Source organism: Ambystoma mexicanum, chromosome 6q (genome assembly GCF_040938575.1).
Source record: "Ambystoma mexicanum isolate Mex_15411 chromosome 6q, UKY_AmexF1_1, whole genome shotgun sequence".
Classification (NCBI taxonomy): domain Eukaryota; kingdom Metazoa; phylum Chordata; class Amphibia; order Caudata; family Ambystomatidae; genus Ambystoma; species Ambystoma mexicanum.
Window position 1 is genome coordinate 761,454,721 of NC_090937.1, and position 25,830 is coordinate 761,480,550.

Here is a 25,830-nt window from a genome sequence, read left to right on the forward strand (position 1 = left end):
GTACAAAGCACGTCAGTCGCCCGGCAACCGCCGCATGCCGTCGCGGGGAAGTGACGTACCCGCCAAGATTCCTGGGCTAAGTCTCTGCCGAAGAACCAGGAACAAGGGGTCTGCCGCTGCCTTGGTACCTGGATGCCACAGCCCGAGATGGCCTGGGCATCGTAGAGAGTAGTATACCCTGCCTGGAGAGCCGTATAGCGCTGCTGCTGCCGCCTCCTCCTCCTTCATAGGTAAGATGGGCACTTTATCGTTGGACGTTTTTTGGTCCTCCTGTTCTGTAGTATTTGGTATCCCATACCGATCTGGTATCCCCTGGCCTTCGACTCGTCGCTGATTGGCTGCATTAAGCCTGAGCAGTAGCCCCTCTTCCGAGCTGTCACAGACATAAGCGGCAGAACACCAAGCAAGCGGCCTCCGTTGCTGTAATAGATAAAACACTGTTCATCCTGCGAGAAAGCTGCATTAAAACGTGAGGCTGTCTTTGAGGAAGCCGCTGATGTAAAGCTTTATATCAGAATAATCTATACCCGCAACGGAACGAAGCTCGGCATTACATAAACTTTAACTTGTCATTAAAATACGAGGCTTCGAATGATATAAGCCATTAGTGACTCGTTACAGTTAATAACAAGACAGTTACATCTTATGAAAAGCCTCCCTATATTGTCCTGTCAGTGGAGTATCCAACATTGCAAGAGGGGCTGGGGGGACATGCACGGTGAAACTCCTGCTACCTACTTTCCCCTCAAATGCAGTGCACGCAATTCCAGGTGGTCTCATTTGCGCCCACCCCTTACCCAATCTATTTTTTTTGGTAACATTACTAGTGGCATCTCGCATTTTAACACAACAAATAAAAAATCATTACAGATGCAGGGAACTCATCTATTAGAGCACTGTCCAGGCGCTCTGGGGCAAAATACATGCACATCTCCTAATTTGCATATGGATTGCACCAACAGACATTACTTCACAGAAAGCACATCGGAAGGAGCATCATCCGTCTTTGATACTTAGAGGCGCCATGCAAGTGACTTTAGAATAAGTTGTCATAAGCCAAGTGGCAAATAATTTAGTGGTGCAAAATACCTAAATTGCACTGTTATATATGGAGCGAGTTAGGCTTTTGTTTTTAAATAACAGCATGATATATTAAAGCTTTGAAGTGAATCACGTACAGAGCTGCAGATAAGACACAGTCTGATTACATGATCTGCCCAGGATCACACACTTTGGTTAAATGGTGAAACCGGGATGTGGAAAATTTAAGCAACTGAGCACATCTTCACAGTTTTAGTTTATATAGATATTTATTAATGTTTCACTTTACATTTCATGTGCTTAAATAATACTTTATTTATAGCAATGCCTTGGAAGCAAAGCACATTACTTAAGAAACTACCCTTTCATTATTAACTTTAACTATACATCGTTATAGAAATATGTTGAGCAATATGAGGATGGATTTAGTTTTATTGTCCCCATCCTGCATGCAAAGTCACAATAGCATCATGCAGATTAATGTGAGCCTAACAAATCCCCCTTGGGTAAAGCCATACTCATTATTTCATAAAGCCTGCAGCATTCTGCAACTGTCTCACACCTGATCACTTCCTCCCATGCACATTTCTGAAGGGACAAAAGTCCCTGCTAATGCTCCACCCTCCCTCCCATCAGTGCCTAATGGTTCACATTTAAATGCTCTGTTGAAAGAGAGCAACTTGCGTGCCCCTCTGCTGCTGCCTGGAGCTCCTTGGGACATTGTCCTGGCAGAGGTTTCGGAAAGGGTAAGGTGTCCTGCTGCCAGGACAATTACCATGCTACTCAGCACACATTGTCCTGCCAGGGGGACACCTTTCCTGTTGGGCACCCTTATTGAGGTGCCGAACAGGAGAGGTGGCCCACTGACGAAAGTCCCGGTCAGGCTCTCAAAAGAGCTTGTGGGGTGGCAGCGTGCCCCCTCAGCCCCCGCTCGGTACGCCACTGTGTCCAGGTGTTCTCCAGCCAATCAAGATATGAAGCTTTACAGTCCCTGGTGCCACGTCTATGAGTTCATGAACCACCCTTGTGCATTTCATCCATCATCCTGGTTGAAGGGCTTTAACACACCACATAAGACTTCCTCCATTAGGTTCTACACTTTTTTTGTCAAAATGTTCTATTCCAGAAAGAGCGTGAACAGTAATTTCAACAAAGTGATACATCCTCATCATATACCGCCACAGATTCCTTACATAAATCAAGAAATGCAACCTTTCAAATTCAATTTTCCATCAAAGGGGCATTAATAAAAACAACCACAAACAGCAATACATAAGGAAAGACTGTGGGTACAAGGTGTGTCTGGGACAGACAGCAACAGGAATATCGACAAGACGGAGCACACTGATACAACAAGCATTAGCAATGAGAACAGTTTGGGCTTTTTTGTAGACATGGCACAGGCACTTGTCAGGCACAGTCATATTGGTATTAACTGCCCATTGGTAGTTGCAGGTGCAAAATGGTGGCAGTACCTGGGCATCTAAGCAGTGCCCGGCAAGTTCCTAATATTATACACAAGCCAAAACTGTTGTCTTTGCCAATGCTTGTGCTTAACGGGACTTCAATGAAATAAACACAGTGCTTATAAATCAAGTGGCTGAATGCAGACCTGGCTTCAGCATTTTTATTACACCAGTAGCGTGTTTACAGCAGCAATTAAGTCTGCAAGCTGTGTGTCAAACATCTACAAGCTGTGTGGCCCGCCTCGTATGCCAAGACCTGAAAGGTTTCTGTCAAAGAGGCTGATACCTTAAAAGTCGGTACTGGGACAAGGAAGAGGAACATGGAGGTAATATGCCTGAGAGATATGTGTAGAAATGAGCATTTCTACACATAAAGTTGACTTGTGCCGGCCTGGTAACAGCGGTGCCAGTAAGCCGACTTGCACAGTACGACTCTGCGGGCAGGTGCCGTCCCGCCCGCAGAGTTTCACGGAAGCACCAAAACCGTTATTAACGGTGATGTTGCTTCTGTGGTCCCCATTCCCATTGAGTCCTATTGGACTCAATGGGGACGAACAGAATTACCGGCGCCTGACTTCCCGGCCACCGGGGTTGTAATACCTTGGTGTTACCGGGAAATCAGATGCTGGTAATTTTTGTCAAGTCTGGCAGGCAACCCGCCGGTTTTACCAGCAGGGTTACCGCCAGACCCGTAATGAGGCCCATAGTCTTGTTATTGTTAACAAGATACAGTATTATTCTTCATAAAGTACCTATGCTGCTATCGCACCCTGCTGGTGTGCATAGTGTAGTTCGCTCCACAAGCAGGAGAGCCCCATGGGAGCAACCTCTCTGCCTGCCGCTCTGTGCTTTTCTGTGCAGCGCCCTGCGACACCCCCACACGCCTCCTTAACCACAAGCGGCGTGCCCTTGTGGCGTGGGTCAGAACGATGCGGGCAACACAGTATGCTGTGCAGAAACATCAACACAGTAGGCATACATGTTGTGCTTCTAACCCATTACAGCATCTGCAGGTAAGAAGCCCTCAATTCCCAACACAAGTGGGATACTGCTTTGGTGCATGGGTGCAGCAGGAACGCGTTATGTTGCCTCCCTTTTACAATGGCCTGGGCTCAGACCCTGAGTCAGGAGATAAGTGAGATGTTGTGCTGCTGCAAAGTGCCACCTCTTCTCTCCTGCATGTCCTTTGGTCTCACATCCTTAATTCAGAAGATGTGCATGAGTGGAGTACTGTACTGATGTATTCCTCTTTGTGCAGATCAATACAGAAGCCCTGCCAGATTATTTGTCAGTGAGTAGGATTGATACAGCCTTCCCTTTCAAACCCTGTTGCCACAAGCTTGTTAAAGCATGTTCTCTGCTTCTAGTGCAGTTCTTGGTGTAATCCCCTGATTTAGCAAAGTCTGCCATACCAGATGATACTCTTAGAAAGTGGAATTGTTCCTATTTCATCAACCTTGCGGCCGTGGAAGCTGCCAATGTTGTCAACGCTGTGAGGCCTCATTAGAATATGTTTCACCATGAAAATGTTTGAAATAAATAAAATAAAAATTGTACCCACTCATGATCACATGGAGATCACGGTAGCAAGTGTATCAATCCTCTCCACAGCAATATAACCACTCTAGCTATCTTATAGGCTGTGTATATCATACACTTGTTAAGGAGATGCATACAGCAGGCGCAGGCAGTATGTAAAAACAGATTCATTGGCATGCATATTAATGCCGTTCAAGGGTGCCCGAGTGATTGTTTGTGTTCCAGAGGTGGGGATTATATGTATAACATGTGTTTATCCGTTCCATGATGATTTTCAGGATGCCGTATTGGGTGCTGGAATGTAAGTGTTTGTCTTTATCTCTCTCTACCTGTCTCTCTCACATAATCTTTGACAAAACACCCTCCATAAACTAAATGTACTCTTGCCACTTCAATAATACACCTTTACCATTAACCTCATATAATTTCAAGGTCTTTGATAGACCCTGAAAGTATAAAAGGTGCAGTCTAGAGGTGATCCTCAGATCTCTGTGGTGGGGACTCAACCCACAGAACAACCTTACTGGCTGAACAGATGGCTATAGTCGGCCATGGTCCACAATTGCTGGCCATGATCGGCAAGACTTGACCATGATTGGTGATGCTTGGCAATGGTTAGCTATGATTGGGGATGGTGGGCCATGGTTGGCAATGATTGACTTGGGGATAGGCAACAGGGGTTGGTTTGGACGCTGGCAAAAGTCAGCAATGGCCAAGTGTGTATGGCAATGGTCGCCTGCTGTCTGATCCTAAAAAACGTTTGGTAATATGAATGCAAAACCTTTTAACTGCAGATAACCAAGACAAAACACAGTTCAGCCAAACAAAAGCCAGACTCTATATCTGCCTCTGCCAACCCTTATGTCATGCCTTCGCCTACTTGGCGCTTATATGATCGGGTTTCATTTTGGAAACGCTTTCAAATTGCGTCCCGATCTAAGATGGCGCCCAGAAGCTCTTGCCACGTGGTGACATAATCGCGTTCACGTGCTCGGCAACATCTGTTACCCGGCAATAAATAGAGGTAATTCTGAAGGCTTCTCGCATTGCAATTTGTTGTTTATTGCGGAACGTTAGTTTGCCTTGCAACCTCGTGTTTTCTACTTTTTCCTGGTTCCTGTAAAGACAAATTCCCGGAATAACAAACTTACCTGGAACGTCTTCTCAGCATCTTGTTTTTTTCCCCCTGGGACCTGGCTCTCGGGGTAGCCGTAGCGCTTACCTGTTATCCTGTAATCGGGTTGCATGGTGGCTACCTGAAAGGACTGGCCTTACCTCTTCCCAGCAAAGGAGTCCAGAAGCAAAGAGGTAAGGACTGAACCTGACACCTTATCTCCTAGTCATCATTTAGGGCATTCATTTTGGCTCACATGCAGAGGGGAACTAAACCACCACCCCATGGAGCCAAAACTTAACAATTCAAATGTAATCAGTACTCGAATAATTCTACTAAAGTAAAAAAATGAATCTAATAAGAGATAAAAGTAAGTTTGAGTCCCTGTAATATAGCCAGAGGTGTTAATGTCTCTGTTGCAGACATATACTTGTATCCTATGGGTCCGAATTTCCCATTCCCAGTTAGATTGCAAAAAGGGTTAATATGCCTGCTCTGATTTATCTGTTACATGCACTGCACATACCTACCATTCTAAACAATGGAAGAGCTGTGGCCCCTGCAGCCCACCCCTGAAAAACTGAAAAATATATTACGATTTGCTCCTCATAAAAACAAATGTCCCTTCTTCTGGGTGCTCCAGCACGGGAGCAGGACTTTTTTCATGTAGGGCACTGCTGCTACACCAGAATGGGACAGCCTTTGAAAGACTGCCCATGCTGGTGTGGCACCGGGGCACTATTTAAGTGATAAGCTCTCCGCTCCTACACAGCAGCTTGGAACTTTTCATTTAAATAGGACGTTGCTGCTACACCAGTACAGGGTAGCTTCTGGAAGGCTTCCCTGAGCTGGTGTGGCACCGCTGCCACATCACCCACCATATACAGAGAGACGCCCTGCGGTAGACCGGGCTTATAGCCGCCCATCTGCCTCATGGGGTAGAGCTTGCTGAGGTGGGACGTAGCAAGGTTCTGGACTGAACTGGGACTTGCCTGTACTTCAGAGACCTATTCTAGAATCTGAAGATGCTGCTCTAGTATTTGTGTGGGTGGGTGGGGGCTGTGCATGGGGGATGTAGCTGCTTCACTCGTGTGCTGAGGAGGGACACATTGAAACAATCAGCGAGGGATCCTAGCATTCGCAGTGTCCCAAAAACGAGTCTGTTTGGGTTGTAGCTGAAGACTGTGATGGGAGGCAGACCTAGTTCTCAGCTGTCAAACTCTCAGAGGAAGCCAATCCCCAGGGTTATGATCAAGCTCAGTGGGACAACTTGTCAACTAACTGCCAACTCGACCTAGTTTTGGCAGAGCCTGCATTTTTTTGTGATTGCCCAGATACAATTTCCTTTCACTTTCCCTTCAGCATAAAAACATACAGTAGTCACTCAGTGGCCGATTAAAGCTTGCACCCTATGCCTGTTTACCCACTGTGAGAAACCTGAAGGTGTCACCCTGGCTTAATCCCAGAGATCTGTCGTCCAGGTGGCCAGGCCATTGCTGTTGGATCCAGTTCCTGTGGGTGGACTAGTGAGGGAGGATCACCTGGATGGGGTGTCCTCCAGGAGTGGGACACTGACGGGTGAGATGTGGTATCCCCCTTCCTTGAACACCTTTTCCCCATCCTCTTCTGTAGGACATTCAAAAACACTGCCCCCCCTTTTCCGACATGAACACTTTCGCACAACATGAAAGACAATGGACTAACACCAGAGCCGTTTACCTGACTTTTCCCAATACCAGGGTCAGGCAAAAGTCAGGCAGTTTATCGGAATCACAGACACCTGATGGCCCTTTCCCTTCCCCAGAGGGATAAAAAGGGGAGCAAGAGAGCACAGTACCAGCGAGGCAAACCGCACAATGAGACAGCTATCAAGACCAGGCAATTCAAGAGGAGGAGAAGGAGACAAACATCGAGAGGCAGACGAGGAGAGACACGACCTTGCCCTTCTTGACAAAACCCAGCAAAACCTCTGCAAAAGGAATCGTAAGACCGAGGACAATAGCCCAAGTGTCCTGCAAATGTCAAAGGTACACCGAGCGTATTGACGCTGATAAGCTGGTTCGAGGGAGACTCTGGCTACCATGGTACCGGCCTTGACTCCAGTTGCGAAGAAAACCAAGCGGTTCATCACAGCCAGTGAGTCGAAGGGAAAACTGATAAGAACCGGGCTGTGGGGAATGAAAGTTGCAAGTGGCAAAATAAAAGAAGTTCAAAGAAAAATTGTAAAGGGTAGACCAGCTTCAGAAGGGGACCAGCACAACATGGGTTCTGCTTCGAGAAACTCAGGTCAACTCTGATTGATCCCCGTCTGAGTGAAACTACAGATACCAGAAGGCCGTAGGAGAGTTGTCGAGATAGCTCAAAGTGGTCATACAGGAGGTCAAGCAAAATCCCTGTACAGTCGAAAGCCTTTCACCTAAGAACTATAAGAAAGCAAGGGAAGTAAATCCTGCAAACATTGAAAGTAAATGTGAATGTGAAGTTGGCCAGAGTGAACCCGGAAGAGTGATGCTGACTAAGAGGGGACAAAGTCTAAAGTCCCAAGAAACAGTGCTTTGACAAACGTGAACCTGGTAGCGGGATGTCCACTATGAACTGTTAGAAAAGACATTAAGATTTGGGAACCAAGAGAAAGCCATAGTGAACCCGGTGGAGGGAGGCTGAAAGCAAAGATGGGTCTGTGCCTGGAAGGGGGGATCCAGGGGTGAAGCCATCCCCCGAGGAATATGTAGAACAAAACTTTGCGTTTGTTAGTCCATTTTTGTAAACCTATCAGGCCTTCAGAAACGGGAGACTCAACCACTGAAGGCCTTGATATCGATAGGAACTGTTTTAGGATCCAAGCCCAGAAGAGGGGGTTCCTGGGTGGAAGTCATCGCCCAAGACCCACTGAAAGGGGACTGTAATATATGATTTGTGGAAAGCGATTGGTACCTGAAAAGGAACTTTGTATTTGTTATTTTACTCATCCTAGAAGGCAAGAGACTTGGCCATCAAGGCTCCTGATGAGCTAAAACAGAACCGTCGTCTCATGCTGGGAGAGCTCGAGACTGTGCTGTGCTCCAAGATTCCACCTTACCCCTGCTCAAAACGTGGGGAAGGAAGACCCAGGCTACCATATCCTGACATATTATTTGTGAACACTTCTTTCTGTTTTTGAAAACTATCCCACACCCTTTTTCTATTAGTTAGAAGGCTTGGCAATAGGTTTCTAAGTATAGGCCCTTTTTCATTTGACACAATGCCACTAGGACTGCCTTTTTTTCATATGATGGTCGATGCTTGCTCCTATTTTAGATTTGGATTTAGATTAGGCGTTTTTCCAACCTGCATACTGTTTAATAAACACCCTTGAACTGTGATCACTTGTGTCTGTCTTTACTGTTGCCACCATGAGTTCCTTACACCGTCCTCCCCCTTTTTCTATCTGCCCCCTCATCCACAGAACTTCCTGACAAGAGTTCATATCTGCCAACTAGATATGTGCCACCACACAAAGGTAATAGTGCTGTAGGTCTATAGGAGGCACAGTTAGTGGGGTCTTTCCTGGGCTTCAACATTAGCTTAATCATGGCTTCACCATAGAAGGAGGGAGGGAGCCTTGCTGGAAATCTTCTTGCCAGACTTTCAACAAGTGCATGGACACTTTAGGACTAAATTTGTTAAAAAATACAGCCGTTAGACCATCCTATACCAGGACTTTTGGGGTGGGTAGCGCTGCAAAGGCATTCATAATATCCTTTTCCATGATTGGGGCATTTAAGAGTATAGGGTGCTCTGATTTAACTTGCACATTGGTATATCGCATAGGTTTCCTTTGAGTTCCATAGGGAATTGTGTATTCTTCCTAGCATACAGTGTCTTGCTAGAAGTATGAAACATATACACTAAGTCACTCAGATCTGACATAAGTGTCCCTTCATCGTTCAATATGGTCGCTATGTTTGTAGATCCCCGTTCAGAATGCAAAACAAAAGAGGTGATGGCTGGAAGGTTTAGAATTAATCTTAACTACTGACATTGCTCTGGGCAACCCTCCAGGCCATTGTTCTTTGCCTGCCAAGCCATTACGAAAGGGGAAAGACCATATGTAAATCAGGCTTGGTCCCACCCCAAAAGGGGCAGTCTAGCCTGAACTACTAGGTCACATCCCTTCTGCACGAGACCACAAGCATCCACAAACATGTTTTGGTCTTGTTAGGCCTCATCGGTGAGGAGTAGCTTGGGTCTCTCGGCCCAGCAGTCACGGGACCCACGTCTGGGCATACCTGTCCCACTCGGGGTGACTACAGCAAAACAAAAGAGGTGATGGCTCTTTCAGAACACAACAGTAAGGCAAGTAAGCGGCAGGTCTTCCGTCCTCTCCATATTTCGGGTCTGTATCTGGGCAGAAACTAATTTCACCTCCTGATCTGCCAGTGAGCAGAATTGTGGATGGAAGCAGGATGTTATTGCTGGACCTGATTCATTTTAATCTCAAGTTGTCTGATCTCTACCTCGAGTTCCGTCAAACTCCTCCTTATGGCCTTATGGACTCCATTCTCTATCCCTATGCAGCATGAAGATAAACCTTGACTGTGTCCCAGATAGTAGATATTCAGGGGGGCCAAGCCGATATTAGTTTAAAAAAAAGGTGTTAATGACCACGTTGATGTCACTTTTAAATGCTACATCCGACAGTGCATGCAATTTTTAAAATGCCAGAGAAGGTGCTGATTCACATTCTCCTCAAGAAAAAATGTCCACAATAAGCGGGGGTGTTGAGTCCTAAGGAGCAGAATACACTCCCGAGACCTATGTAACAGTCCCGTCCCGATTAAGATGCATTCAATCTGTGATTTCATGGACTGAAGAGTAATATGAATATACCCTATTACTTGGATGGAGTGTCCTCCACAGGTCTAAAAGCTCAAAATCATAGATGCTCTAGTGAATTTCCTGTGAAGACAATGAAAGAGCTCTAGGAACTCTGCTGGATCTACCTAGGGAGGTGCTTAAAATGGTGTTGAAATCCCCAGCCGTTATAAACTGGGTATGAAGATGATTAGCACATTTACTGCTGTTTTGATGCCTATGCTCACGTGAGGTGGAGGTGGAGGAGGAGGAGCATTTAACCCTAACACAAGCGCGGAGCGTGGCACGGAGGTGAAGTTGAGGCACAAGTGATTAGTGGTGGAGCGCCATGGAGGGGGTTACTCCAGTCACCAAGGTCTGCAAGTAAGTCATTGGCTGACCTCCGTTGGTAACCCGGGTTTCCTCACCCCTCTGCACTTTGGTACTTCCGCATGATAGTGGAGTGCGGAAAACCTGCAACCCGAAAGCGGGAAAGTGAAAGCTGGACTGTTGAAAAACTGTACGTGAATATATTTGCACTCCCCTCCACTTTTGCCTGCTACTCTACGTCCAGCCAACTGAGTGGCTATTTACTTATTCTGGCAATTGGATACGGAGGAGTGTGCCAAGCTAGAATCCCTCCAGAGAGCCGTGGTACTGGTTGACTATTGATTTGCCTCCAAAATCTATCGCTCTCCAATTCCCCTGACTATTTCAAGTTTTGTGTTTGAGAGTGGGGTTAGGGGTAGACGGACTAAGGCTGCTCCTTGAGCCATCGGGCATTCCCTATACCCCCTCTCTGGGTCTCTGGAGGTTTTTCCTGAGGACTGGCTGCCGGTGGCCATCTGTGACCATGGGTGGTGTGGCTGCCTTTTGGAGCCGAACAGTCTTTACTAAGCTATCAATCCAGGGTGGCGGGTGGCTGTATTTATCCTGCGGATAATTGTGGTCCTCTGTGGCCAACAACCCATTACCATTTTTTTCTTATGCACTGGCGCATGCCGGAAGGTCCCACTGTATAGTCACCATTTAGACATTGACGTTTTAGCTGTCTGTTTACTCTTTTTAACCAATTTTATAATGGCTCAATTTTACTGTTCTTAGGTGTATTTCCACCATGGTGAAAAGAAAAGCAAGGGATGATCGGAAACCGTGGGCGCTGACAGAAAGGGCAAAAAAAACTAAAGAAATTAAAATGGCCCAGGAGCTTGCCAATGTTAAGACCCATCCTTTGCAACGCTCCCTTGATTCGTATTTGGAAGACATGGCCAGCAAAATAGTGATTCACATTACTGTTACTGGAAAAGCCACATGGGATGCTATTTCAGGTTCAGGATGGAATCCCAAAGGTAGCACCACTGAAAAAAATAGTTGTATTGAGGGGTTGGGGGCCTTAGGGGGCACAGTGGTTCAGGCAATGGCTCTACAGGAGCAGTTGCTTGGGGTGTGTATGCCTCAGGATCCTCTGCACCCTGGTACGGAGGCAGATAAGGAAGTAGAAGGGGAGTGGATGAGACTAGGAATGGGGGACCGGATGGTGAGTGTTAGAGGTTACAGTTTATCATATTAGAAGTTATTATATTTAAATGTCTATGTATTGATGGGCTTGTGTGTGCAATACATCTCATCCATAACTTGGTTACTGTTGTCATAATATGTTCACTGACATCACCTCCTGGAATGTGGAGTCTCAGCATCTGGGGGACTCCACATTCCACTAGGTCAGTTGAGAAGATGTCCCCTGGCTGGGGGTCGTTGCGGTTACTCATGAGGAATCTTACTAGAAAACGTGTGTTGTTTGATTGGGATGAGGAGTGTATGAAGGAGTTTACAGACATTAAACAGGCTGTGGTGAATGCTCCCGTGTTGAGCAGTTTTGTAGAGTCAAGGAACACTTTGTTATTTATGGATGCGAGCAACTATGGCTTGGGTGGTGCTCTCATGCAGGAGAATGGCTCGGGGCGTTATACTGTGGCGTTTGCCTCGGCAACTCTTAAGGAAGTTAAACGTAGGTACTCTATTGTTGAGAAAGAGGTGTTGGCGTCTGTCTGGGGTGTGGAGAAATTTAAAAGAAACTTATGGGGATGAGAGTTTACTATTTGCAATGACCACAAACCATTGGTTAGTACATTTTCTATGAGTGGTCTGGAAGGTGTGTCCAGATGCATCATGAAGTGGGTGAGCAGTTTACAGGGTTTACTATTTGTTATGATGCATGCGCAAGGAGAAAATAATGTGGTTGCAGATGCGTTGTCGAGGTCTGTGATGAAAACAGTAGAGAGTGGGGAAGGTTCTGTCCATGAGGAGGAAGAATCTGGTGACATTTTTCAAGTGCATAACAGTTTGAAGAAATCGGAGTGGGATCTAGCATGTGCGAAGGACACTTTGTGTAAAGATGTGATTGCGTTTATAACTGGTGTTCCTATCACTGGTAGAGAAAGAACATTGGAAGGGTTTGACAAAGTAAAGAATGAACTGTCTGTCATGGGTGATTATTTATATAGAGGCCACAAACTTGTAGTTCCTAAATCAATGAGAATTAGTGTAGTGGAGTTGGCAAATGTGGGTCATTTGAGCTTAGCAAGGACTAAAGGGTTGGTTAGGGCTGATATTTGGTGGCCGGTTGTGGACAGAGATGTAGAGGAGCAAGTGAAGGCGTGTGCAGAGTGTATTGAGGGTAACAAGGGGTTTAGAGTACAAAAGAATCCTATCATTGTGAGGAAGAGCCCTAGTGGGCCTTGGGATGAAGTGGCAATAGATTTGTTGGGTCCTTTCAATATCAGAGGCTCGAGGGACTCATATCTTTTAGTCCTAATGGATTTATTGTCAAAATGGCCAGAAGTGTGTGTGCTTAAAGACATCACCAGCAGTAGTATAATACATGTTTTGGAACAGTTGTTCTGGAGAGAGGGTTTCCCCAGAAAATGCCTTTCTGACAAAGGATCGCAATTGGCATCCAGGGAATTTAGGATTTTCTGGTGAAGTATGGCGTTGTATCATCCCCAAAGAAATGGGTGTGCAGAGCGGTTTAATAGGACGTTAATGGAAGCCATCCGAATTGCGGTTGCAGCGGGTGGTGACTGGGTACATACTGTAATGGAGAGGACATTTCAGTACAGATTGGCTCCCCATAGTGTCACAGGTGTTTCACCTTATCAATTCTCACTTACGTCCAGGTTGAATGGAGAGGTCGCGTTGTGTGGATGTGGATGTTGGGGTGGTAAGAGAGAAGTTAATGGCTAGTGGTTGGCGTTCTAAGGCACGCTATGATGAGAAAATTTGCTGCAGAGAGTTAGAGGTAATGCCGGGTAAAGGTGAATGGATGAAGGTGAAACTGCCTACCAAGGTCAAGAAGCGGTGTTCTTTATATTCAGAACCCAAGGAAGTAATTAAGGATCTTGGTTCATCTATACTGTTCAGAGGCGGAGCTGTGTGGAATAAAGAGAGAGCTGCTATATTGAGAAGGTAGAATGTGTTGTGTGATGAGAAGGAAGGGAGGTGTTAGAGGTTAGAGTTTATCATATTAGAAGTTATTATATTCAAATTTCTCTGTATTGATGGGCTTGTGTGTGCAATACATCTCATTCATAACTTGGTTACTGTTGTCCTAATATGTTCACTGACACCGCCTCCTGGAATGTGGAGCCTCAGCATCTGAGGGACTCCACATTCCACTAGGTTATTTGGGAAGATTTCCCCTGGCTGGGTGTCTTTGCTGTTACTAACTCAATAAAGAGTTAATTATAACTTTACGCAGTGTGGACCCATCATTATATGTCTTAACAGTGAGGGGGTGTAGTAACAGATCAAATGATGAATAGCCATATGGGTGTGAGCCCGGAGAGGGAACTGAGTCAGGATCTAAATTCCTCCTCTGGGGGGAGGAGGATAAGCTCTGGCTGGAATCACTTCTAGATGTAAAGCTCAAGCCCCTTTAGACTGGCTATCCTGGATGACTCAATCAGAGTTCTAATAAAAAGAGTGGCAGAAATAAGTACGGTTGGGGTTGGGGCAAAGCCAAATGGTAAGATACTATCGGGGGGGGGTTGAGTGTTGAGCATCCTGGCCCGGTCACTGAGGTTGGCGGGCTGGTGATGCCAGCAAAGGATAAGGCAGTAACCACACAGTTAAGCTCCGTAACTGTTAATTCAAATTTTACAGGTACTGGGTGGTCCAATTTAAGCTTTAGGACTTTCATAGGGGACACTGGGGCTAACATGCATATAGGAGGGCTGGAGAAGAGCATTTTGAATTTACTGCCTGCAGCAGCCCCTCTTATGGGGATTATCATGGGTGTACCGGGACTCCCTAAGTGTGGATTTGAATGAACTATTTCACTAATGAATAAAACGACCCATTGGATCAACACCAACCTGATTGGACCGAGCATTGACCCAAGCCTTATATTAATGGCAAGAAGGGTAGGCCAAAAACCCAAATGTAGGAAGGGGGACTGCATAGTGGTTTCCTTCTTGGATGCGACGATGGTTTGTTATTTGGTCAACGCTAATTTATCCAGAGGCCTAAAACCAAACAGCTACAGTCTCCATAGTAGGCTGGTCTCTTAGGATTTGTTTTACGGTTGTACAGGGAGGGTGACTGATTCAGGGAACCGCTTGAGCAAATTTGTTAGAAGGAGGGAAGCATCGAGTTACCCCACGCACAGGGGCCTTTGTATCCACCTCTTGGCCACAGATTACCCTTGGGTTGGAGGTCCAACCCTAATTTAGAAAGATTGACCCCACAGAAGGGAGGGGCGCATACTATTGGGGTTGAGCTAGCTAATCGGTATGAGGCCCTAACCTCCTGTGAAGATCTGGACTGATGTACGGCTGACTGGCCCAGCCCAGTCGACCGGGAGCTTTGTGAGGGGAAGGGGGCGAGTCCTGAGATTGGGGGGTGCACATGTTATCTAAAGCAACCCCTTTGGTAGCTAGTTTGTTATCCTGGAATATACCCAGGCCAGGGGAACATTCAAAGGGGAAGCCACTGTGGAGATTTAAAAAACCCACAATTAGAAGCCCCAAGAGTGGAACAGGGTACCCCACAGGCTCCATCGTGGCCCAAAGGCCTTCCACGGACCCTCAGAGGTGCACCTAACCCAGTGCCTGGAGGAGAAGTAAACCACAAGAGCAAGACCCGACCACAGGAGAAAGAGAGTTCCCCCTGAACAGAGGCGAAGGTGCCCCCCCCCCCCCGTGCTTTGTTGGTGAGAGAGGCCTTCCTGGGAGACCCCTCAGAGTCGTGGGTCAGAGAGAGGGCTTGGAACCAGCTCGTCGCGGAGTGGAGAGACAGACGACCGCGGTGGCCAGGGGGCCTCAAAGCACACAGGGGCCTCGCAGCACACAGCCCACCGCCGTCTCGGAAGGATCCAGAAGAAGAGGTGAGGAGGTCGTGGGGGGGATGCGCAGGCCCAGAGGAAGCCAAATCACAAGCTAGGCCCCCCTCCCACACCTGGCATATATAAACGCTCAGACACGTGAGCGGGGCCCGAGAACTCTGCCAGACCTTCTTTTTCGGTGTGCAGGACCCCGCCCGCGAGTCACGGGCCCCAACGTTGGAGGGGAGGGCTGCTCGTGGACTCCAGAGGCATGGAAGGGGATAAAACAGCCGCCCTCGGGGGGAGGGGGCTTCCACAACGAACCCCAGAGTGCCAACAAACGGGACCCCGACCCGTTCCAGCGCAGAGCCCGGGAACCCCTTTGGAGACCGAAGCAGGTGCAGAAAATAAGAAGGCAGCAGGTGCCCCGCCATCCCAGTCCTCGGTGGAGCTCCGAGCCACGAGTCCAGCCCACCCACGCCAGGGAGAGACAGAACACGGAGGGAGCCTAAGGCCAGAAGGAGAAGGCTCAACACGGGAGGCCCTGCCAGAAACCTGGCCCCAGAACTCATCTGAGGAATCTCTAAAGAACTCTAGGCTTGCAGTGGGGCCCCTCCAGGGCAAAACCAGATCTGGGCTCAAGGCATACACAACAAAGGAGTCTGGAACGAGGTCCCAGGGGTACAGACAGGGAAGCCTGGAAGTATGCACCGAACTATTGGAACCCAGGGGACCGGAAACCTGGAGCAACCATTGATAGGCGCCCCGGAGCAACAAGCACTTAACCACACAATCCTATCCCTCCAGCGTTTCCGTAGACCTCGAGCAACACTAGGAGCAGGGCCTGGTGACGAGCACTACAATATGGCCACAGGAAGTGCCCCCCCCGCACCACTTACCAGGGATGATCTTAAAGACATTCTGCAGGAAATCAAGGCCATAAGGACAGATATACAGGCCTCGATAGTGGATCTTAAAGGGAGAGTTGGCACTCTTGAAGAGAAAATGGCAGGTATGGAGAATAACCACCTCCAGACTAATCTACTGGACATGAAATATGAAGCAAGGCTGACAAACCTGGAAATGAGAGAAGAGGACATGCTTTTGAAGATGGATGACCTTGAAAACACGGAACGCTGATATAACCTGCGTATTCTAGCGTTGACCCAACAAAAGGGGGAGACGGCGGCGGACGTTGCGAGGATAGTCCTAGGCTTAATAAAGCAACTCTTCACCCTGGAGGGGGGCAAGGAAGTCCAGCTGGAAAGAGCTCATAGGGGTGGTGAAGGCGGAGGGAAAGGCTCAAGATCCATCGTGGTGCGTTTCCTCTGCTACAGAGAAAAAGATGGAGGTCCTAGAATAGGCGAAGTGACTGAGGAGCTTGTCCTTTGAGGGGGACACAATCGGGATTTATCAAGATCTCTCCGCCCTCACACTTACCTGCAGAAGGGAATGCCGTCCCCTCACACAATGGCTCACTGGACAGGATACACAATATAGATGGTCCTACCCATTTGCCCTCGCATTTGAATGGGATGGAGTGGATTATCGAGTCACGGGGGGAAAGGAGGTTTTACGAAGGGACCCTGATGCCCCAGGAGCATAGACGAGAACCACAGGACCCTGGGCCAAAAAGAAGATGATGAAGGGCAAGAGAACATTTTTAAAAAACACCCCGACGCATGATCTAGAGGAGGATTAAAAGATCGGGGTTGCATCAGAGGTGCAGGTGTCGGGAAAAGTTCAAGGACCCCAGCCGGGGGTGGCGAGGAGATGAGAAGGACAGCGAGGGATGGACGGACCTCTTCCCCGAGTGGCTTGCCAACTGGCAAGCGTCGCAGACAAGGATGGGAAGGGGATCAGGGGGAGGGAAAGGTTTGGGAATGTATGGGGTCAGGCACAACATAGATTGGACTCAAGAAGTGAGCTGAGCCACCTTACAGTTGTTGAGGGTCAGCGATGTTGGGGCGACAGGTACTTCAAGTTGAGGTGGAGTATGGGGTGGAGGCGGGAAGGGATAGTTTTATTAAGTTCTGTGTTGCCCCGGGAGCAACGCGTCACCGCAAGCTCCGAGGTCTGTTGAAGTTCATGGTAAAACGAGGCTACAGATGGTTCAGGCAGCACAATACTCAGCATTCACGGTACATACTGCAATACATCATCAATGACGGGGATGCCCTCCTCGTAATACACCTGGTCAACCCCTCGTGTGAGTCTCCAGATGGCACCCTTACAACCCCAGTCGCCCCCAACTGAACATCCCAAGTCTCTCAAGGTGCTTACCTGGAATGTAAATGGGATGGGCTCTGCGATCAAGAGGCGCTTGATTAAACAAACACTCAGCAGACACTCCCCCGACGTGGCCCTGCTATCCGAAACCCACCTTGCGGGTTCAAACTGTTTTCATTTCCAACGCACAAACTACAGGGCTGCCTTCCATGCGGGATATACAATGGGATCCAGAGGCACTCTCGTTCTCATACATAAACGCGTCCCCTTCACCCTCCAGTGCTCGGAACAAGACCCACGGGGCTGCTATGTGCTGATCCTAGGTACACTTTGGAATGAAAGGGTCGCCTTCGTCTCGGTGTACTCCACGCCCGGATTGGGGTGGGAGCTACTGGACGAATTGACTGCCCTGATAGGTAAACACCAACCTGATAAGTTGTTTCTGGGGGGAGATTTTAATGATGTCTTGTGCAATTCCACCGATCGTACCCATCTCAGACATCGCAACTCGGACACCCCCACTAAGCTCTCTACCTTTGCGGCCGCCATGGGCCTGGATGATGTATGGCGAGAGCTACACCCGGACGCCAGGGGGTACTCCTTCCACTCTGGTGCCCACGGCTCCCTCTCCAGGATTGATTATCTCTTTGTCCCACATACAGATCTTTATAGGGCAATAGCGGTGGAGTTCCTTCCCCAGGGCATCTCAGACCACTCGCCTCTGCTTGTGGAGATTCGCACGCAAGGCGCTCCCCCCCCCCCAACCCGACGTAGAGACTGAATACTTACTATCTGGGTTTCCCCGAGCTTGTTGATCACCTTACCGAAGTCTCTACCGAGTACTTCGGAATTAATGACAACGGAGAACAGGATCCAGTGGTGGTTTGGGAGGCCTACAAGACCGTTTTGCGGGGGGCCTTAATCTCCTGGGTGGCAAATAAAAGGCGGGAGAGGCTCCAGGATATAACGAAAGCGGAGGACGAACTGGCCCAATGCGAGAACAAACACACCCTTGACCCATCCCCGCAGACCCAGCTCTCCCTTAAACGAGCCACCGAGCGGCTCCGAAACCTCTTATTAGATAATGCTAAACAGGCCCATTGGGACTCCAGAGCCAGAATTTATGAGCACGGAGGCAAAGCTGGCGGAATGCTAGCCTGGTTGGAAAAGAGGGATGAGGGACAACGATGTGTTCGTGAGATTGTCACCCCACAGTGAGAGAGGTTCCAATCGGATGCAGAAATAGCAGAGGCCTTCGCCCAATTTTCTGAAACACTTTATCGGGCCCCGACCTCGTGGCTGGACCCATCCCCCCTAAATGACATAATATTCCCGGCTCTCTCAGTGCAGCAGAGGGCGAATCTGTACTCTGTTCTCTCGGAGACCGAGGTGGCTGAAGCATTAGCCCAGCTGCAGACCGGGAAAACGCCGGGGCCGAACGTCTTCTATCCATAAAATGTTATTGTCAGCCCGGGAACGAGGCGCTCTCCCACAGGACCTGTGTAAAGCTACCATTGTGGTCATCCCCAAGCCGGTCAAGCCCCAGGAGCACTGTGCCTCCTGCAGGCCAATCTCGTTAATCAATGGCGAGGCTAAGGTCCTCGCCAAGCTCCTGGCCAATAGGCTACAACCGGTGGCCGATACCCTAATACACCCGGACCAATGTGGCTTCATGCCACACAAATCGACCCGGATGAACTTGCGTTGACTTCACTTAGCGTTAGAGAGAACTCCCACCATTGATAACCCGCTTGCCCTTCTGGCAATTGACTTTGAGAAGGCTTTCGACTCGGTCCGATGGGATGGCCTCTGGGAGATCATGGCACGTATGGGCTTTGGGGAGGGGTTTATGTGATGGGTGAAATTGCTGTACACAAACATATGGGCGGAGGTCAAGGTGAATGGGTGGACCTCTCGCTCCTTCCGATTGGGCAAAGGCACACGGCAGGGGTGTCCCCTCTCCCCCCTTCTCTTCGCTCTGGCGATAGAACCATTGGCCATATGGCTTCGCCAGACCACATCCTGGATGGGATTCAGATGGCCAGAGGGACACGAAGATCGGATATCTCTATATGCGGATGACCTCCTGATATACCTGGGTGAACCTGCCCGAGCTTGCCTCATAGTGACCCAGATTCTTGTCCAATATGGGAAATTTAGTGGTCGAAGGATCAACTGGAAGAAATCTGTTTTCTTTCCGGTGAAGGGAGGGGGACAGCCTGACTCACAGGAATGCCCTTACCAAATAGAACAACTTGGTTTCCGATACCTTGGGATCTGGATCACATCGGACCTAACTAGTTATAGCAGGCATAATCTCGAGCCAATCCTGGATCGATTCTCTAATGACGTATAGCATTGGAAGCTTCTCCCCCTGGCCCTCATGGGTAGAGCCGCGCTTTTTAAAATGTTGGCTCTCCCGCGATTTCTCTACGTCCTCCAAAGCGCCCCTTTGCAGATCTCAGGGGCCGAATTTGGCCGGGTGGAAACCCTCCTTAGTGAGCTCCTGTGGGGTGGTGGACAAGCGCGCATAGCCCTGGCTACACTTCAGAGGTCGGTCTGGGAGGGTGGGATCGGAGTGCCCCGCCTTCAGACCTACTATTGGGCTTCACAATTGGTGGTGGTCAATGACCTACACCACGGGGACCGGGAACTACCCCACATTAAAGCCGATGTGGCAGCCATGCATGACACCGATCCAATACAGTTGTTGTATCAAGCCCCCCCTAGGCCCTCCCCACTAACGACAAGGGCACAGATTACTACCACTTGGAGGCAAGTACACAAATTTGTGGGATGGGAGAACAAGATATCAGCGGCGCAACCCCTATGGCGAAACGCCAACCTGAGAGAAATGGCGAGGTTCGAACCTTGGCCGTGCTGGGTGAGAGCTGGGATTCAGAAAGTGGGGGATGTTCTGAGCGATGGGAATCTTGCCCCGTTTGCGGACCTGCAGCACAGGTTTCGACTCCCTGACACCGAGAGATACCATCATATGCAAATTACCCATGCCCTAAGAGTCCACATAGCGTCAGACGACAGCATCCCGGAGTACTCACCTATAGAACATAACATTCTACCTGAATACATCCCCTCCAAATGCACATCCACTCTATACAATGCCATTACGTCCTTCGCGACTCCTGAATTCACCACCTTAAAGGCCAGGTGGGAAACAGATGTAGAGGATATTGACCCAGAGGACTGGATACGGGTACTAATGCACCCCATGGAAAATGCTATCTCCTCGAGACTCAGACTAGTGCAATTTAAAATATTGCACAGAGTGTATTATCCTAGAACCGCACTGTTCGGGTGGAAGAGAGCAACAAACCCGAACTGTCTTAGATGTGGGAATGAGGAGGGGACCTTCTTTCACATTCTATGGTCCTGTCCCCGCATCCAAATTTTCTGGGAGACCTGTTGTCGGGAACTAGCCCGGATACTCTCCAAATCAATAGAACTTGACCCAAAGATCCTAATCCTGAGAGTTCCAGGGGAGTACGAACTGAACAAGTGGGAAGAACTGTTATTGCATACGGCGGCAGCCCTAATGAAACGGAACATTGCACAAAAATGGGGAGTCCCCGAATCTCCGAAAATGGAGCAATGGGCGATGGACATGGACACATGTGCTATGTTTGAAAGACGGATTTATAATGCAAGAGGCTGTCCCAACAAAGCCTCTAAAATATGGGCGGCATGGGAGGAGGGAGGGCCTTGAAGTATATGGCCTTGGGAGACTCCACTTTGAACACCTATACTTTAAACCTCAGGTCTGTCCCGTGAGAACGGTAATGCAAGATATATCAATACTGCTGAATGGACCGTGTTGGCCTCATCTGTTGTAGCTGCCTCTTTTTTTCTTTTGCGCCTCTCTTTTGGTTTTGGGTTGTTAAGTCTACGTTATGATTAAATTTATCAAAAAGAAGTGAGCTGAGCGGCTTCCAAATGGCCGGAAGAGATGTGAATCCAAAAATGTCATTCGATGACAGACAATGAGAAAAGGAGCCGGGTCGAACTTTAAAGCGAGGATCGCTTAATGTAAAGGGCCTAAACTCACCAACAAAGCGCTCCCTCCTGGGGAGGGAAATGAAGAATGCGGGTCTGGGTGTACTCCTAGTACAAGAAACTAGAACAGTGAAAGGGGAAGAAAGGCGCATTCCAGGTTCACATGTGGGCCAGATATTCTGGGCATCGGGCCCCACCAAAAAGGGAGGTGTTGGGATCCTACTCTGCAGAAACCTTAGGCTCACAGAGTCATCAGTTTGGGGCAGAGCAGATGGGAGAGTGGTGGTGGTCTCGGGAAACCTGGAAAACTCCAGAATTATCATAGCAGCCATTTATGGCCCAAATATGGGTGAGATGAAATTCATCAAGGAGGTACTGAGGGAGGTATTGGATAGGACAGAGGGGCTCCTCCTCTTGTGAGGCGATTTCTAACATGTGGGCGGACCGGGGATTGGATCATAGTGGGAAGCCGATCCCCACAGGTAGTATGGGGGGGCAGCCGTACAGAGGGTTCTTGGACTTAATGTGGAACCACAGGTTGGTAGATCTTTGGAGGGAGATTCACCCATTTATGAAAGGCTATACATTTTACTCTGCAGTCCATGGCTCCAGAACCAGGATTGATTATATATTTCTGGAACACCAGCATATGAGCAGAACCGATGCTTGTGACCATCACCCGGTTAGCTGGTCAGATCATGACCGGGTTTGGGCAGACATTATTATATCGGGTTTAAAACCGAGGGCATCATTGTGGAGGTGCAACAACCTCCTATTGAGGGAAACGGTTTTTAGAGAGGAGATGATGGCAGCCATTAGAGAGTACTTTGAGTTAAACAACACTGGTGAGGTTCACTTGGAGACAGTATGGGAGGCGGCTAAAGCTACATGGCGGGGTGGCTTGATTAGTGAAGGGGCGGCCAAGAAGAGAACTAGAACGTTCTTGGCCCACAAACTAAGATCTGAGATCTGCCTATTGGAGAGAGTCGAGGGGAAGGAAGAGGAAGAGAAGGAAAGAGACCTAGGGAACACCAGAACCAAGAGACAGGAACTTGGAGAAATGTTGATGAGTAAAATTGTAGCAGGCCTCCAACACCCGAGACAGAAATATTATGAAAAAGGGGACAAGGCGGGTGCCAGACTGGCGGCGAAACTCTGCAGCCAGATGGATGGGTGGCAAAGATCAAGAATGGGAAAGAGAGGGAAAGATCGGACCCAGAGGCGATAGCGGGAGAATTCGCCAGTTTCTATGAGATATTGTACGAGAAGGAAAGAGTTATAGGAGGGGAAACATTAGAATCCTATTTGCACGGAGTGACCCTACCGACCCATAGACCTGGAGAAGTCTCCACCCTAGAGGCCCCAATAACAGATGAGGAAGTCCTCTGGGCAATATCAGGTTTGAAGCTGGGGAAGGCCCAGGGAGATGACGGGTTCACGGCAGGCTTCTATAAGGTATTTGCAGGCCAACTGGTGGGATTCCTGGCGGATCTGTTAACAAATATTATGTCCAGAGGGAGGGCCCCTCCGTTGTTTGGGAAAGCATTAATCACGGTCATCCCCAAAGAAGGAAAAGACCCTGCAGACTGCCGATCTTTATAGAACAATCTCCCTCCTGAACGTGGATGCAAAGTTGTTCACCAGAATAATTGCAACAAGATTAGAGGGCCTCCTTCCGAGGCTCATCCATTCTGATCAGGTGGGCTTCATACAGGGGAGGCAGGGAGCAGACGCCTTCAGGACGATTCTCGATATCATGAGGGAGGCAGCACCCCAGGGGGCGGGGGGCAACCCAGTCTTGGTGGCCATAGATGCTGAAAAGGCCTTTGACCAAGTCGACTGGGGGTTTCTACATGGGGTACTAGAGAAATTGGGTTTCAGTGAGGGTGTCCGACGAATGATCAAGGCTCTGTACTCAGACCCGTCAGCCAGAGTTACGGTAAATGGGCGGCTATCACGTAGATTTAATCTTCAGCGAGGGACCCGACAGGGCTACCCCCTCCCACCCCTATTGTTTGCAATTACCATGGAGATTTTGGCGGAATATCTGAGGGGGGTCTCCTGATGTGATGGGTATAGATGTGGGAGACAGAACCTTTAAACTCTGTCTCTATGCAGATGATATAATGCTCCACGTGAGACAGCCAGCCCAATTTGTCCCAGCCGCCTTGCGGGTGATAGGAGTTTGGGCATTTTTCAGGATTCAAGGTGAATGTGGGCACATTTGGTCCCCACCGGTGAGGGACGCGATCCCTGGCCACAAACATTATCAGTCCTTGTTTGAAGCAGGGCTTTGCAGGGTGGGTCAGTTGGTGTGAAAATACATTCATAAGCATCCAGGAACTGGAGGAAGCATTGGGCTTTGGCAGCTGTCCCCACTCCTCTATCTAAGATTGAAGTGGGTATTCATGGCAGGGAAATGGAAGCAGCATATACAGAGGCCACTCACCCCAGTAGAGGAGGTCTTGGACACGCATGTAGATATGAAAGGTCTCATCCCCCTTCCGTTCGCCCTCTTGGTTTTGTCCACCCGTGAAGGAGCAATCACGGGTCTAAGAACGAGATGGGAGAGGGACTTGGGCTGTGAAATTGGGGACGGTTTATTGGTGCGACTCTGTAGTAGGGAATTTAAGACCTCAATTCCGTGTCAATATAAGATGCACGCCATAAAACTGCTTCACAGTTGGCAATATGACCCGGTAGTACTCTCCAAGATGTTTCCAGCAGTGATTCCTCGTTCCTGGCACGGATGCGGGGGGAAAAAGCCAATTATTGGCATATGTGGTGGACATGTCACAAAGTGCGCACATATTGGACAGAAGTGTTAAGCTGGATCAAAGAGGCTGACGGAGGATCCCACCCACTAGACCCAATCTTAGTATTATTTGGACTTGAAAGAAGGGATGAGCGGTTGGACAAGCTTCCACATCTGTCACATTGTTTACTTTTAGCAGCCAGAGCCTGTCGAGCTAGAACTTGGAAAAGGACCTGCCTCCCCATGAAGAAAGCATGGGTGGCAGTGGCCAGGGATATTTATCTTATGGAAAGATCACAGAAGATATACAGGGATCCAGCGTTCTGATAGAGACTGAATGGCTCGGGTTCTTTAATGCTTTTAGTAACATGGAAAGTACAGGTTGAAATTCCTGGAGAACAGTGACTCGGCCCCACCGAATAGTTAACTTGGAAAACCCAGAAAATTCAGAGGAATTGGCCCATTGCCCGACAACAGATTCAACAGTATGTGAAAGCAGCGATCAGAGACTGTGCCTTGAAAGGGGCTGGAGGGGAGGTGGGAGGGGAGGGTGTAAATACCAGGGAATTATCTTTTTTTTTATTTTGTATAAGGTTTATAGGGACACGAGTCCTTTTCATGTATTGCTCCGAAGGTTCTCTGTTTCATAAAACCAATAATAATAAAAATAAAACAAACAACCCACAATGTCATTCTCCTGCAAGAGACCTGGGCCTTGGAGACCACACTGTTAGATGGCTACACATCGTAGGGGATCTCTGCAAAAAAAATGCTAGAGTAAGAAGTTATGGGGTCTGGCCATTTTGATTAAAGCCTCCCTAACCTGTAGGTTTAGGGTAGTGGAGACTAACATGGACTACCTACAGGTGCTCTGTATTTTACCCTCTAGGACCCGTTAATCATTTTGAACCTCTATAACAGCCCCCATAAGGCTGAGGCAGACAGGTTAGCCAAGTCAAGGCGTTTATTGATGAGTTATTTCTAAACGGGGGGAATCGTAATGAGCAATGCATATGGGAGGAGATTTTAACCTCAAAATGGGTGTAGGTCTGCCAAAGGATCTGTTAGATCCGCTGGAGGATTGGTCACTGAACATCCCCTTGCCCACGATGAAATATGGACGGGTGTGTGCAAAGGGTCCCCAAATGTGTTTATGGCTTATCAAATGGGGGCTGCGCACGTTAAACGGACGGAAAGCACCCGATATACCGGGTAACGTTACCTTCAATAATCACCAAGGTTGGAGGGGGGGGTGTGGCCAGCAAGTGGGCAATGAGGGCGAGGATTCCTCGCAGCTCACGGGCCGCCAGCTAGATCCTGCCTTTATCCTGACAATTCATGTTGTTAAACTCACGAAAATAGCTTTCAAAAGCGGCGGAATCCTTCTGCAACGGGTCACTGCACTATAGACCTGAACCGGCAGGTGGTTCCGGAGATAGGCGCTGTATCCAGAAGCGGCTGACCGCGTATGCCAGACAAGATGGCCGCCGGGACTGCGAGCTAAGAGGAAGGTGCGCATTAC

General features: G+C 48.6%; 1 protein-coding gene across 1 annotated transcript in view; it reads left to right on the top strand.

Annotated features, from left to right (window-relative positions):
* The first annotated feature begins 23 nt into the window (after positions 1-23).
* Positions 24-25,830, top strand: part of ERCC8 (ERCC excision repair 8, CSA ubiquitin ligase complex subunit) — a 179,892-nt gene continuing 154,085 nt past the window's right edge. Inside the window, exon 1 of the mRNA XM_069631281.1 lies at positions 24-230. The gene's annotated coding sequence lies outside the window, so the exon portion shown is untranslated. The remainder of the gene's footprint in view (positions 231-25,830) is intronic.